We start from the raw sequence: 11,678 nt of genomic DNA on the forward strand, positions 1-11,678 counted from the left end.
ATAATATGTGAACTGAATTTTATGACACAAATAATACATGATATACACCAAATATTGAAAGGGATCCTATATCAAATTATTTTCTTATCTAAGTAATCACCATGTCTTTTGTGCCTGATAAGTTCCATCTTATGCTGAATTTTCAAGAAGGAAGTAGCTGTATTCTAGCATGCAGCCAATGGGAAAATAAGTGGAAAAAAATGCTAGCATGTTTAGGGAAATAGCATTTGAGGCTTAAAGTATATCTGTAAAGCAAAGAAAGCCTTTTGCTCTTTGTTAATATGAGTTGCATCATTTTGCTGATGTTGGCCAGATGGTGTTCTCAACTCTTAGGTAAGTTCCAACCTAGACTCGAGGAGGAGGAAGGGAACTAGTGCTATGGGGTGAGTGAAAGTGGAACACATTACCATTAGTTACGGCACTTCATCAGGCTTCCCTGAACACCACAGATAAAAACATGTAACATAGGTGTGACTACAGGAAGGGAAATTGCTCAGGTTCAAGTCAGTAAGGGAGAAGGTGAATGAAAGGTACCTCTCTGGCTAAAACCAAAAGGAGCTCAGCCCAGGAGCCCAAGCTGCAGCAGGATGCTGGGAGGACCCAGAGGCAGCTCCCCCAGTGCTAGCAAGTGGGCAGTGCTACTTGTGGCACCACTGGTGCTGAGACAAAGATCAAAATGCTGCCTGAAGCCACTCCACTGTTGGTATTCAGAAGAGAATTGGTGCACTCTTTGATCTGCTGGTTGGCTCTTGTACCACAGTTACAGTCTAAATTTGGCCCCCACATGCAAAGACAAATGAGAATTGAGAAATATAGGATGAAAGGGTTGAGAGCGCTGGGTCAGGCCAAATGTGTCCCAGGGTATGAGTTTAAGTTCCTGGCCCCCAAGTAAAATTCTTCAAAGAGTAACCCTGCTGTCCTCTATCCCCAGAGATGCCTTCATCAGGAAACACAAAAGAGGGGAGGCCTAGACTGTGTAGACAAGAGGCTACGTAGGGAGGGACTATGTCTGAGGCTGACCAGTGTCTCCAGGGCTCAGTCACCTTGGGGTAAAAACTGAGATGAGAGAAATAAAGCTCATAAACCACAGTAAGAAAACTTACTAGACATCAGCAAGAAAGTTCACAATAAATGTGATTTTACTCAAAATGCTTCATAAAAATTAAAAGTTTCACACCATCACCACAAGCTCTTTACTATGAAAGTTTAAAGAAAATTATGGAAGAAATATCACTAAATATGCTCCTTAGAAAAGTAAAAAATAACTCACTTCTAGCACCCCGTGGTGGGTAATTAGATAGGTTGTTAAATAAAATAAGTAGAAAGTATACATTTTCTACCAAATGACATCTATTGGATGGTTAAATGAAAATATAAAGCAGGAAAGGTATCTGAAGGCAAGCCACATTTTACTTCACTTACATTTGCAGATTATTGCTGAAGGTCTCTCCAGGCTTGCAAACTTCAGCCTGAGAATCAAGAAGCAAAGAAAGATAGCAAAGGAGTGAAGAAACAAAGTTCAAATCAGTTAATAGAATAACTCCTCTCTTCACCCCAAGTCTGGGAGTAAGATTCATTCATACAACAAATACTAAGTACTTACTACCCAAGATTAGATGAACTCTTTTTAAAAATCCCAAAGTGTATTGGATCCTATGAGAGAAACTAATCACTAATTCAGTGAAATGCCCAAATTGAAATATGTACATGTATTGATAAATTTCAATACAAATATAATATTAAGGATAACCACTTGTTATTTTAAATTTATAAGCTGGAGTTATCTTTACCCAAAACGAAAGCATCTCAGTTCTCCTTCTGTTTCCACCTATTTCTAAATAAATAGAACCAATTGCCTTATTTTTCACTGCCCCCGGGGGCGGGGAGGTGGTTAACCGGGAGCTCCTTTCCCTACTCCTCTTTCGTTCCCTGAGGTAAATGGCAAGGGCCTGGGACTCAGAAAGCCTGAAAAAGACCCAGGGAGGAAGGTCTATCGGGGTCAGGAGGGGACCGCCTGGAGGAACAGCCCGCCTCTCCAAGGTGCTGAGAAAGTCCAGTCGCCAGCCCCGCCCTTTCCTCCACGAACCTTAGCGGACTGGCCTCAGGGAACAACTCCAGTTTTCCGTTCCGCCACAGTGAGTCCCCACAGGCAACAGGCGCTGGGCGCCCTCAAAGCCCCCTTGCTTTGGAGCCGCCGGGGCCTAGAGAGGGGACGCGGAGAACGTCTCCAGGGAAACAGGGGGAAGAGGCGGGGCGGTAGGGGGCGGGGTTAAGCTAAACAGGGGCTCGGGATTGGGGAAGCTCTGGCTTGGGGGTGGACCTTGGGGCGGAGCTTACTGACAGCAGAAGTACACGGACTCAGCGCAGCGGGCTTTTCAAGCTGCTTTCAGAAGTTGGACCGCTGTCAGAAATTAGTTCGCATAGCCCAAGGGTCTTGAATTTTCTGCCTGAATCATTTCCTTCACGGCACTGCATTATCAATATTTTGCAGCATTTCTCTTTTGTTCTCAGGATTGATGGTAAAACCTTGAGGTTAGCATTCATGACCTCCCGAACCTGATAGCACTTTATCCACCTAGATAAGTCCTTCACTTTCCTCTTCCTCAGGCCCTGTTGCAGTCAGAACCCAAACAAATACCGTTCTCAATCCTGTCTTCAGAAAGATAATTCAGTTTTGAGTTCTGACCTACTAAATACTCGAAGTGCCTTTTAAAGACTGTTCCCATATCCTGTCCTTCTTTCTGTTCTTTCCTTGTTTCCTTCCTTCCTTCCTTCCTTCTGTCCTTCCTTCCTTCCTTCCTTCCTTCCTTCCTTCCTTCCTTCCTTCCTTCCTTCCTTCTGTCCTTCCTGTCTTAATTCTTACTTCCTTCTTTCCTTCCTTCCTCCCTCCATCCCTCCCTGCCTCCCTTCCTTCCTTCCTTTTTTGAAATTTTACTGGTAATTCAAGATTTTATATTTATACTAACTATAGTTAGTATAGGCCATAGAATACAATAGTATACTATTGTATAGGCTATAGTTAGTATAGCCTATACTATATTGTTCATTTCAGCCCATCAGTCCATCTCCTCTCTCACAGAAAAGTGCAAGGAAGTGAGCTTCCTTGTTCATTCCCTCATAGTTACATGGGGCAAAGGAGTGAAGCTAGTTGCTTATTACACCTCAAAGACAGACGTGCTGGAAATTAGGCTTTTATTCAATACCTACTGTTACACATTGTAGGATAGTGAGCCAGCGATATTGCTCACAGGAATTCATTGTATGAAGCATAAATTGATTCTATTTGAACCACAAGAAGAACAACCATAATCACACTTTCATTCCAACATCTAATTTGCTGCAACAAATTATTTAATGCTAAATTATTTCCAGCAAGTAAGTTTACATCAGACATTCCAATGATCACTGCAGCTATCTGTACCTGGGCTCCACCCCTCCCCCAATGTCAGTAAGACCCATTCTATTCTCATGAAAATTTTTTCCAGTTTTCAGCATTGCCTCAACACCGTTACCTGTGTGCTGCTGTTTCAGCCCTTGCTGCTTTTATCTGCCTTAGAGGTTTGTGGATTCCATCCACCTCCCTTCTCACAAGGAGGCTCTCGTAGGTGGCTCCTTCCTCTTTGGTCTTATTCCTACTGCTTTCTGTATTTTCACTGGCCGTTCTTTGACTAATTCCTTTCTTCTGCTGCTTATCATAAGATTCTTTAGAGCTAGGGTGGCGCCTGTGGCTCAAAGGAGTAGGGCACCGGCCCCATATACCGGAGGTGGTGAGTTCAAACTCGGCCCCGGCCAAAAACTGCAAAAAAAAAGATTCTTTAGAGCTAGGGAATTCAATTAGAGACCTTTGTTTTCATTTTTTTTTATTTTATTTTTTTTACAGACCAATAGCATGTGATTTTAATTTTTGGGTCAGACTCTGCTCACCAGTCACCACAACATCCACTGTCCATCATTTCTAACAGATCCTCGACTTTCAACTGCATGCACTGGTAGGAAAAAAGAACGTATTTTCCAGCTTCCCTTGCAGCTAGATGCAGCAACGAAAGCAGAAATGTCCCATGAGACCAGGACAGGGCCTTGCTGTACCTTTTTGCTCACCCCTCCCCATTTTTTTTTTTTTTTTTATTGTTGGGGATTCATTGAGGGTACAATAAGCCAGTTACACTGATTGCAATTGTTAGGTAAAGTCCCTCTTGCAATCATGTCTTGCCCCCATAAAGTGTGACACACACTAAGGCCCCACCCTCCTCCCTCCTTCCCTCTTTCTGCTTCCCCCCCATAACCTTAATTGTCATTAATTGTCCTCATATCAAGATTGAGTACATAGGATTCATGCTTCTCCATTTTTGTGATGCTTTACGAAGAATAATGTCTTCCACGTCCATCCAGGTTAATACGAAAGACGTAAAGTCTCCATTTTTTTTAATGGCTGAATAGTATTCCATGGTATACATATACCACAGATTGTTAATCCATTCCTGGGTTGGTGGGCATTTAGGCTGTTTCAACATTTTGGCAACGGTAAATTGAGCTGCAATAAACAGTCTAGTACAAGTGTCCTTATGATAAAAGGATTTTTTTCCTTCTGGGTAGATGCCCAGTAATGGGATTGCAGGATCAAATGGGAGGTCTAGCTTGAGTGCTTTGAGGTTTCTCCATACTTCCTTCCAGAAAGGTTGTACTAGTTTGCAGTCCCACCAGCAGTGTAAAAGTGTTCCCTTCTCTCCACATCCACGCCAGCATCTGCAGTTTTGAGATTTTGTGATGTGGGCCATTCTCACTGGGGTTAGATGATATCTCAGGGTTGTTTTGATTTGCATTTCTCTAATATATAGAGATGATGAACATTTTTTCATGTGTTTGGTAGCCATTCGTCTGTCGTCTTTAGAGAAAGTTCTATTCATGTCTCTTGCCCATTGATATAAGGGATTGTTGGCTTTTTTCATGTGGATTAATTTGAGTTCTCTATAGATCCTGGTTATCAAGCTTTTGTCTGACTGAAAAAATGCAAATATCCTTTCCCATTGTGTAGGTTGTCTCTTTGCTTTGGTTATTGTCTCCTTAGCTGTACAGAAGCTTTTCAGTTTAATGAAGTCCCATTTGTTTATTTTTGTTGTTGTTGCAATTGCCATGGCAGTCTTCTTCATGAAGTCTTCCCCCAGGCCAATATCTTCCAGTGTTTTTCCTATGCTTTCTTGGAGGATTTTTATTGTTTCATGCCTTAAGTTTAAGTCCTTTATCCATCTTGAATCAATTTTTGTGAGTGGGGAAAGGTGTGGGTCCAGTTTCAGTCTTTTACATGTAGACATCCAGTTCTCCCAACACCATTTATTGAATAGGGAGTCTTTCCCCCAAGGTAAGTTCTTGTTTGGTTTATCGAAGATTAGGTGGTTGTAAGATGTTAGTTTCATTTCTTGGTGTTCAATTCGATTCCAAGTGTCTATGTCTCTGTTTTTGTGCCAGTACCATGCTGTCTTGACCACTATGGCTTTGTAGTACAGACTAAAATCTGGTATGCTGATGCCCCCAGCTTTATTTTTGTTACTAAGAACTGCCTTAGCTATACGGGGTTTTTTCCGGTTCCATACAAAACGCAGAATCATTTTTTCCAAATCTTGAAAGTACGATGTTGGTACTTTGATAGGAATGGCATTGAATAGGTAGATTGCTTTGGGAAGTATAGACATTTTAACAATGTTAATTCTTCCCATCCATGAGCATGGTATGTTCTTCCATTTGTTAATATCCTCTGCTATTTCCTTTCTGAGGATTTCATAGTTTTCTTTATAGAGGTCCTTCACCTCCTTCGTTAGGTATATTCCTAGGTATTTCATTTTCTTTGAAACTATGGTGAAGGGAGTTGTGTCCTTAATTAGCTTCTCATCTTGACTGTTATTGGTGTATACAAAGGCTACTGACTTGTGGACATTGATTTTATATCCTGAAACATTACTGTATTTTTTGATGACTTCTAGGAGTCTTGTGGTTGAGTCTTTGGGGTTCTCTAAGTATAAGATCATGTCGTCAGCAAAGAGGGAGAGTTTGACCTACTCTGCTCCCATTTGGATTCCCTTTATTTCCTTGTCTTGCCTAATTGTATTGGCTAGAACTTCCAGCACTTTGTTGAATAGTAAAGGTGACAGAGGACAACCTTGTCTGGTTCCAGTTCTAAGAGGAAAAGCTTTCAGTTTTACTCCATTCAGTAAAATATTGGCTGTGGGTTTGTCATAGATAGCTTCAATCAGTTTTAGAAATGTGCCACCTATGCCTATACTCTTCAGTGTTCTAATTAGAAAAGGATGCTGGATTTTATTAAATGCTTTTTCTGCATCTATTGAGAGGATCATATGATCTTTATTTTTGCCTCTGTTAATATGGTGGATAACGTTTATGGACTTGCGTATGTTAAACCAGCCTTGCATCCCTGGGATGAAGCCTACTTGATCATGATGAATGACTTTTTTGATGATAAGCTGTAATCTATTGGCTAGGATTTTGTTGAGAATTTTTCCATCTATATTCATGAGTGAGATTGGTCTGAAATTCTCCTTTTTGCTTGGGTCTTTTCCTGGTTTTGGTATCAGGGTGATGTTTGCTTCATAGAATGTGTTGGGGAAGATTCCTTCTTCCTCAGTTTTTTGGAATAATTTCTGCAGTACAGGAATAAGCTCTTCCTTGAAGGTTTGATAGAATTCTGGAGTGAAGCCATCTGGACCGGGGCATTTTTTGGTTGGAAGATTTTTTTATTGTTTCTTTGATCTCAGTGCTTGAAATTGGTCTGTTCAGGAGCTCTATTTCTTCCTGGCTGAGTCTAGGGAGAGGGTGTGATTCCAAATATTGATCCATTTTCTTCACATTGTCAAATTTCTGGGCATAGAGTTTCTGGTAGTATTCAGAGATGATCTCTTGTATCTCTGTAGGATCAGTTGTTATTTCCCCTTTATCGTTTCTGATTGAGGTTATTAGAGATTTTACTTTTCTATTTCTAGTTAGTCTGGCCAATGGTTTATCTATTTTATTTATTTTTTCAAAAAACCAACTCCTTGTTTCATTAATTTTCTGAATGATTCTTTTGTTTTCAATTTCATTGATCTCTGATTTGATTTTGGATATTTCTTTTCTTCTACTGCGTTTAGGCTTAGATTGTTCTTCTTTTTCCAATTCCATAAGATCTCTTGTGAGATTGTTGATGTGCTCTCTTTCTGTTTTTCGAATGTAGGCATCTAAAGCAATGAATTTTCCTCTCAAAACTGCTATTGCAGTATCCTAGAGGTTTTGGTAGCTTGTGTCTTCATTGTTGTTATGCTCAAGGAAGTTAATGATTTCCTGTTTTATTTCTTCCTTCATCCATCTGTTATTCAACAGAAGATTGTTTAATTTCCATGCCTTTGGGTGGGGTTGAGCATTTTTGTTAGAGTTGAGTTCCACCTTTAGTGCCTTATGGTCTGAGAAGATACAAGGTAAAATTTCAATTCTTTTGATTCTGTTGATATTTGTTTTGTGTCCCAGGATATGATCAATTTTGGAGAATGTTCCATGGGGTGATGAGAAGAATGTATATTCTTTATCTTTGGGGTGGAGTGTTCTATATACGTCTATCAAGCATAATTGTTCTAGGGTCTCATTTAAATCTCTTACATCTTTGTTTAATTTCTGTTTAGAGGATCTGTCCAGCTCCGTAAGAGGTATGTTAAAGTCCCCTGTTATGATGGTATTATCAGCTATCATATTGCTCAGACAGAGTAAGGTCTGCTTCAAGAATCTGGGAGCATTTAAATTGGGTGCATAAATATTTAGAATTGAAATGTCTTTTTGTTGTAGTTTTCCCTTGACCAATATAAAGTGACCATCTTTGTCTTTTTTGACTTTAGTTACTTTAAATCCACATGTATCTGAAAATAAGATTGCAACTCCTCTTTTCTTCTGAATTCCATTTGCCTGAAAAATTGTCTTCCAACCCTTGAGTCAGAGCTTTAATTTGTCTTTTGAAGCCAGGTGTGTTTCTTGCAGACAGCAAATGGATGGCTTGTGTGTTTCAATCCAGTCAGCCAATCTATGTCTCTTCAGTGGGGAATTCAAGCCATTAACATTTATTGAGATAATTGATAAGTGTGGTAGTATTCTATTCGTCTTATTTGGTGAGAGTCCATTGCTTAGTTTTATCTTTTGCATCAGTGTGGAGGTTAGGTTCTGTCCTTTCATTTCTGAGTTCTTACTTTGCTGCTGATCCATTGTGGTGGTCAGTGTGCAGAACAGGTTGAAGTATTTCCTGTAGAGCTGGTCTTGTTGTGGCAAATTTCCTCAATGTTTGTATATCCGTAAATGATTTGATTTCTCCGTCAATTTTTAAGCTTAGCTTAGCAGGGTACAGAATTCTGGGCTGAAAATTGTTCTGTTTAAGTAGATTAAAGGTAGATGACCATTGTCTTCTTGCTTGGAAAGTTTCATTAGAGAAGTCTGCGGTCACTCTGATGGATTTGCCCCTGTAGGTCAACTGGCGCTTACTCCTGGCAGCTTGCAGAATCTTTTCTTTTGTCTTGACTTTGGACAGGTTCATCACAATGTGTCTTGGAGAAGCTCGGTTAGAGTTGAGGCGACCCGGGGTCCGATATCCCTCTGAAAGCAGTGTGTCAGAATCTTTGGTGATGTTTGGGAAATTTTCTTTTATAATATTCTCTAGTATGGCTTCCATTCCTCTGGGGCATTCTTCTTCCCCTTCTGGAATTCCTATAACTCATATGTTGGAACGCTTCATAAAGTCCCATAATTCTGACAGTGAACGTTCTGCTTTCTCTCTCTTCTTTTCTGCCTCTTTTACTGTCTGAGTTATCTCAAGAACTTTGTCTTCTACCTCTGAAATTCTTTCTTCTGCATGGTCTAACCTGTTGCTGATACTTTCCATTGCATCTTTAAGTTCCCTAATTGACTGTTTCAGTTCCTTCAGGTCTGCTGTATCCTTTTTATATTCTTCATATCGTTCATCTCTTATTTGATTCTGTTTTTGGATTTCCTTTTGGTTATTTTCCACTTTATTAGCAATTTCCTTCATTGTTTCCATCATTTCTTTCATTGTTTTCAACATGTGTATTCTAAATTCCCTTTCTGTCATTCCTAACATTTCTGTATAGGTGGAATCCTCTGCAATAGCTACCTCATGGTCCCTTGGTGGGGTTGTTCTAGACTGGTTCTTCATGTTGCCTGGAGTTTTCTGCTGATTCTTCCTCATGAGTGATTTCTTTTATCTGTTTCCTTGCCCTAATTTTCCTTTCACTTCCTCTTGCTCTTTAAGTTCTTGTGCCTGTGGACTAAGGGTTACAGGACCAGAAGGGTGAGAAGGTGGAAGAGCAAAAAAAAGGGGGATGAAAGAAAGGAGGACCGAGTGATAAGAAAAAAAGAAAGATAGAGAAAGGAGAGGGGGTGGGTATAAGGAATATTGACAAAAAGAAGAGAGGCACAGAAAGAGGGAGACAGGGCAATATAGGTGTACAGTAGGGTACTTTGACACAACCTTAAAAAACCCCACCTTCTGGGGGTGTCCAGTTGCGTGGTTCCCTTGAGGTCAGCAGCTCTTTGCTAACCTGGTCAGACACAGTACCCCACCTCCACCAAGTAGAGAGGAAAGACAAAAATGCTATAAATCAAACCAAAACAAGCAAGCAGAAAACTTTACAGGGATAAAATTGGGTGAAAAACCAAATGATATCGGTAGAAACACTAGCAAAAATGAAGTTGAAGTTATTAAAAAAGGCAGCAATGGGAAATTATAATTAAGCTAGGAAAATTGAGAAAGAAAAAGGGATCTGTGTGGAAAAGATTGAAATTAAAAAAACAAAAGAACGTCAGCAACGTCAAAATAAACAAACAAAAAAAACAACCAAACAAAAAAAAAAAAAGAAAAAGAAAAAAAATACACAACCAAAAACAAAGCAGTGTGTATATGTTATTGAATATTGTCTGGGCAACACGTGGTCTTCTGGGGTATGAGATGTTAGTCACAGTTCTGATATGACTGGAGGCTGCTGATTTCTCAAAGCTCAGCAGGTAGACACCCTAAATCTCTCTTCAGCCTACTTAAAAGGCTCTTTGAACTTGTAAACTTGCTGAGCAGAAGCTTTCCCAGCTTTCTCGCTGGAATCGCTGCTGAAGTGGCTATCCACTTACCCAGTGTGCCAAAACTGGTCTCACTCTGCCCCGAGGGTTAGGGCTGCAAGGCGGCTCAGACCCCACCTTTAGGCTACTTGGTTGCTGGGTTACCAGCTCCCACCCATTTCTAGCTCTGTGACCCTGAGGGCGGAGCTTGCCGGGGCAGATCACTGACAATGGATCCGTGTGACCCACCGCCAAACACTATTAGCTCTGTCTGGCTCAGCGGCTCAGACTGGGGCCCTAGACAACGGCCAAAGTTCTCCGCACTCCCGCTCAGGCCTTCCCCAAGGCAGTTCAACTCAGTGCCAAGTCCAAGGACATCAAAACAGTTCACAGGTAAGGCCTTTCTGGTTTGCAGTCTCGCTGCTACTGAACTTACAGTTGTGGGCGGGTTTAGACGGATAGAACACGTGCGACCACTTGCCGGTTTTCCACGGTTTTAGTCCTCCTCTTGGGGTCCAGAAGTCTCTCGCTGACTCCCTGTATCCTCATAGGAGTGATGTTCGGCAGTTCCCACCAGCCAGAGATGCCTGGAGTCCTATCTCCCCAGACTCACGGTGCCCAGATGCAAGGAAGCTGTTACTCAGCTGCCATCTTGCTCCGCCCCCTAGAGACCTTTGTTTTTAAGTGACAGAAGACTCAAACTGGCTTACACGAAAAAGAAAATTGATTGTTTCCTACAATCACAGGATGCCAGCTTCAGGTGCAACTTTATCTAGAGACTTTGCCCTTCTGAAAGCTTTGATGATGTTTTACTATACAGAATTGATCTCTCCTCTTGAACTGACCTTCTTTTATCAGAATGAATTTTCATGGTGTTTTGTTTACATGAGCTAACCTTCCCGAAAGGATGATGAACTCCTTGAAAGAACAGACTTTGTCTTATTTTTTTTTTCCCTTAAATTTCCTGGACTACTACAGAGATTGGTACACAGTACTTGCTCAAACATATTTTTTGAACTGAATGAATGCAAAATAGAGGTTCTTCTAACTGATTCATTCTTATGTAATTCTTCTCATTGCTTCCTGTTTTTTCACCTAGAATTCAAGGGGAAGGGGAGGTGATGCAACTGACAGGGTGAATGCTATCACTGACACAATGACATCTACAGTGCCCTCTTCCAGTCTTACTCTGAAGAAAGATTTTTAGGTTATGCTAGCTCCCCAAAGAAGCAAATGATAATTCTGTAGTGGAACCCAACACATCTTTACTGCTCACCATAATTGTTCTCAAAGTGTTTTTGATATCTCTCAGTCATCAATTCCAGTACATAAGTTATTCTCAATTATTCTTGTTCTACCCATCTGTTTTACTGAGAACATCTCCAAGTAACATCTAAAGAAAGAATAACAGTTAATTTTTTTAATTCTTTCATGTATGCCTTGAAAGAATGCCCTGTGTGACTTTCCTCTACTGTTGTCTGAATAGGCTGTTTTTTTTTTTTTTTCCCCAAAAAAATGATCATCCATCAGAGTTGGATGATCTAGGTTAACAATCATTACCAGTAGAAGGTGTTATTTCACTTTTCTCT

General features: G+C 40.6%; 1 protein-coding gene across 3 annotated transcripts in view; it reads right to left on the reverse strand.

Moving 5' to 3' along the window:
• TTC29 (tetratricopeptide repeat domain 29) overlaps positions 1 to 11,438 on the reverse strand; it is a 248,458-nt gene extending 237,020 nt beyond the window's left edge. For 2 of the 3 annotated variants that reach the window (XM_053595498.1, XM_053595481.1), the window contains exons 1-2: positions 2,087 to 2,226; positions 1,423 to 1,469 (exon numbers count right to left, since the gene is read on the reverse strand). The gene's annotated coding sequence lies outside the window, so the exon portion shown is untranslated. Of the gene's footprint in view, positions 1 to 1,422; positions 1,470 to 2,086; positions 2,227 to 3,512; positions 3,797 to 11,365 lie in introns of those variants that run through there. The other variant, XM_053595489.1, reaches the window with a different exon arrangement.
• Positions 11,439 to 11,678: the final 240 nt, after the last annotated feature.

The sequence above is a fragment of the Nycticebus coucang genome, chromosome 1 (assembly GCF_027406575.1).
Source record: "Nycticebus coucang isolate mNycCou1 chromosome 1, mNycCou1.pri, whole genome shotgun sequence".
Taxonomy (NCBI): domain Eukaryota; kingdom Metazoa; phylum Chordata; class Mammalia; order Primates; family Lorisidae; genus Nycticebus; species Nycticebus coucang.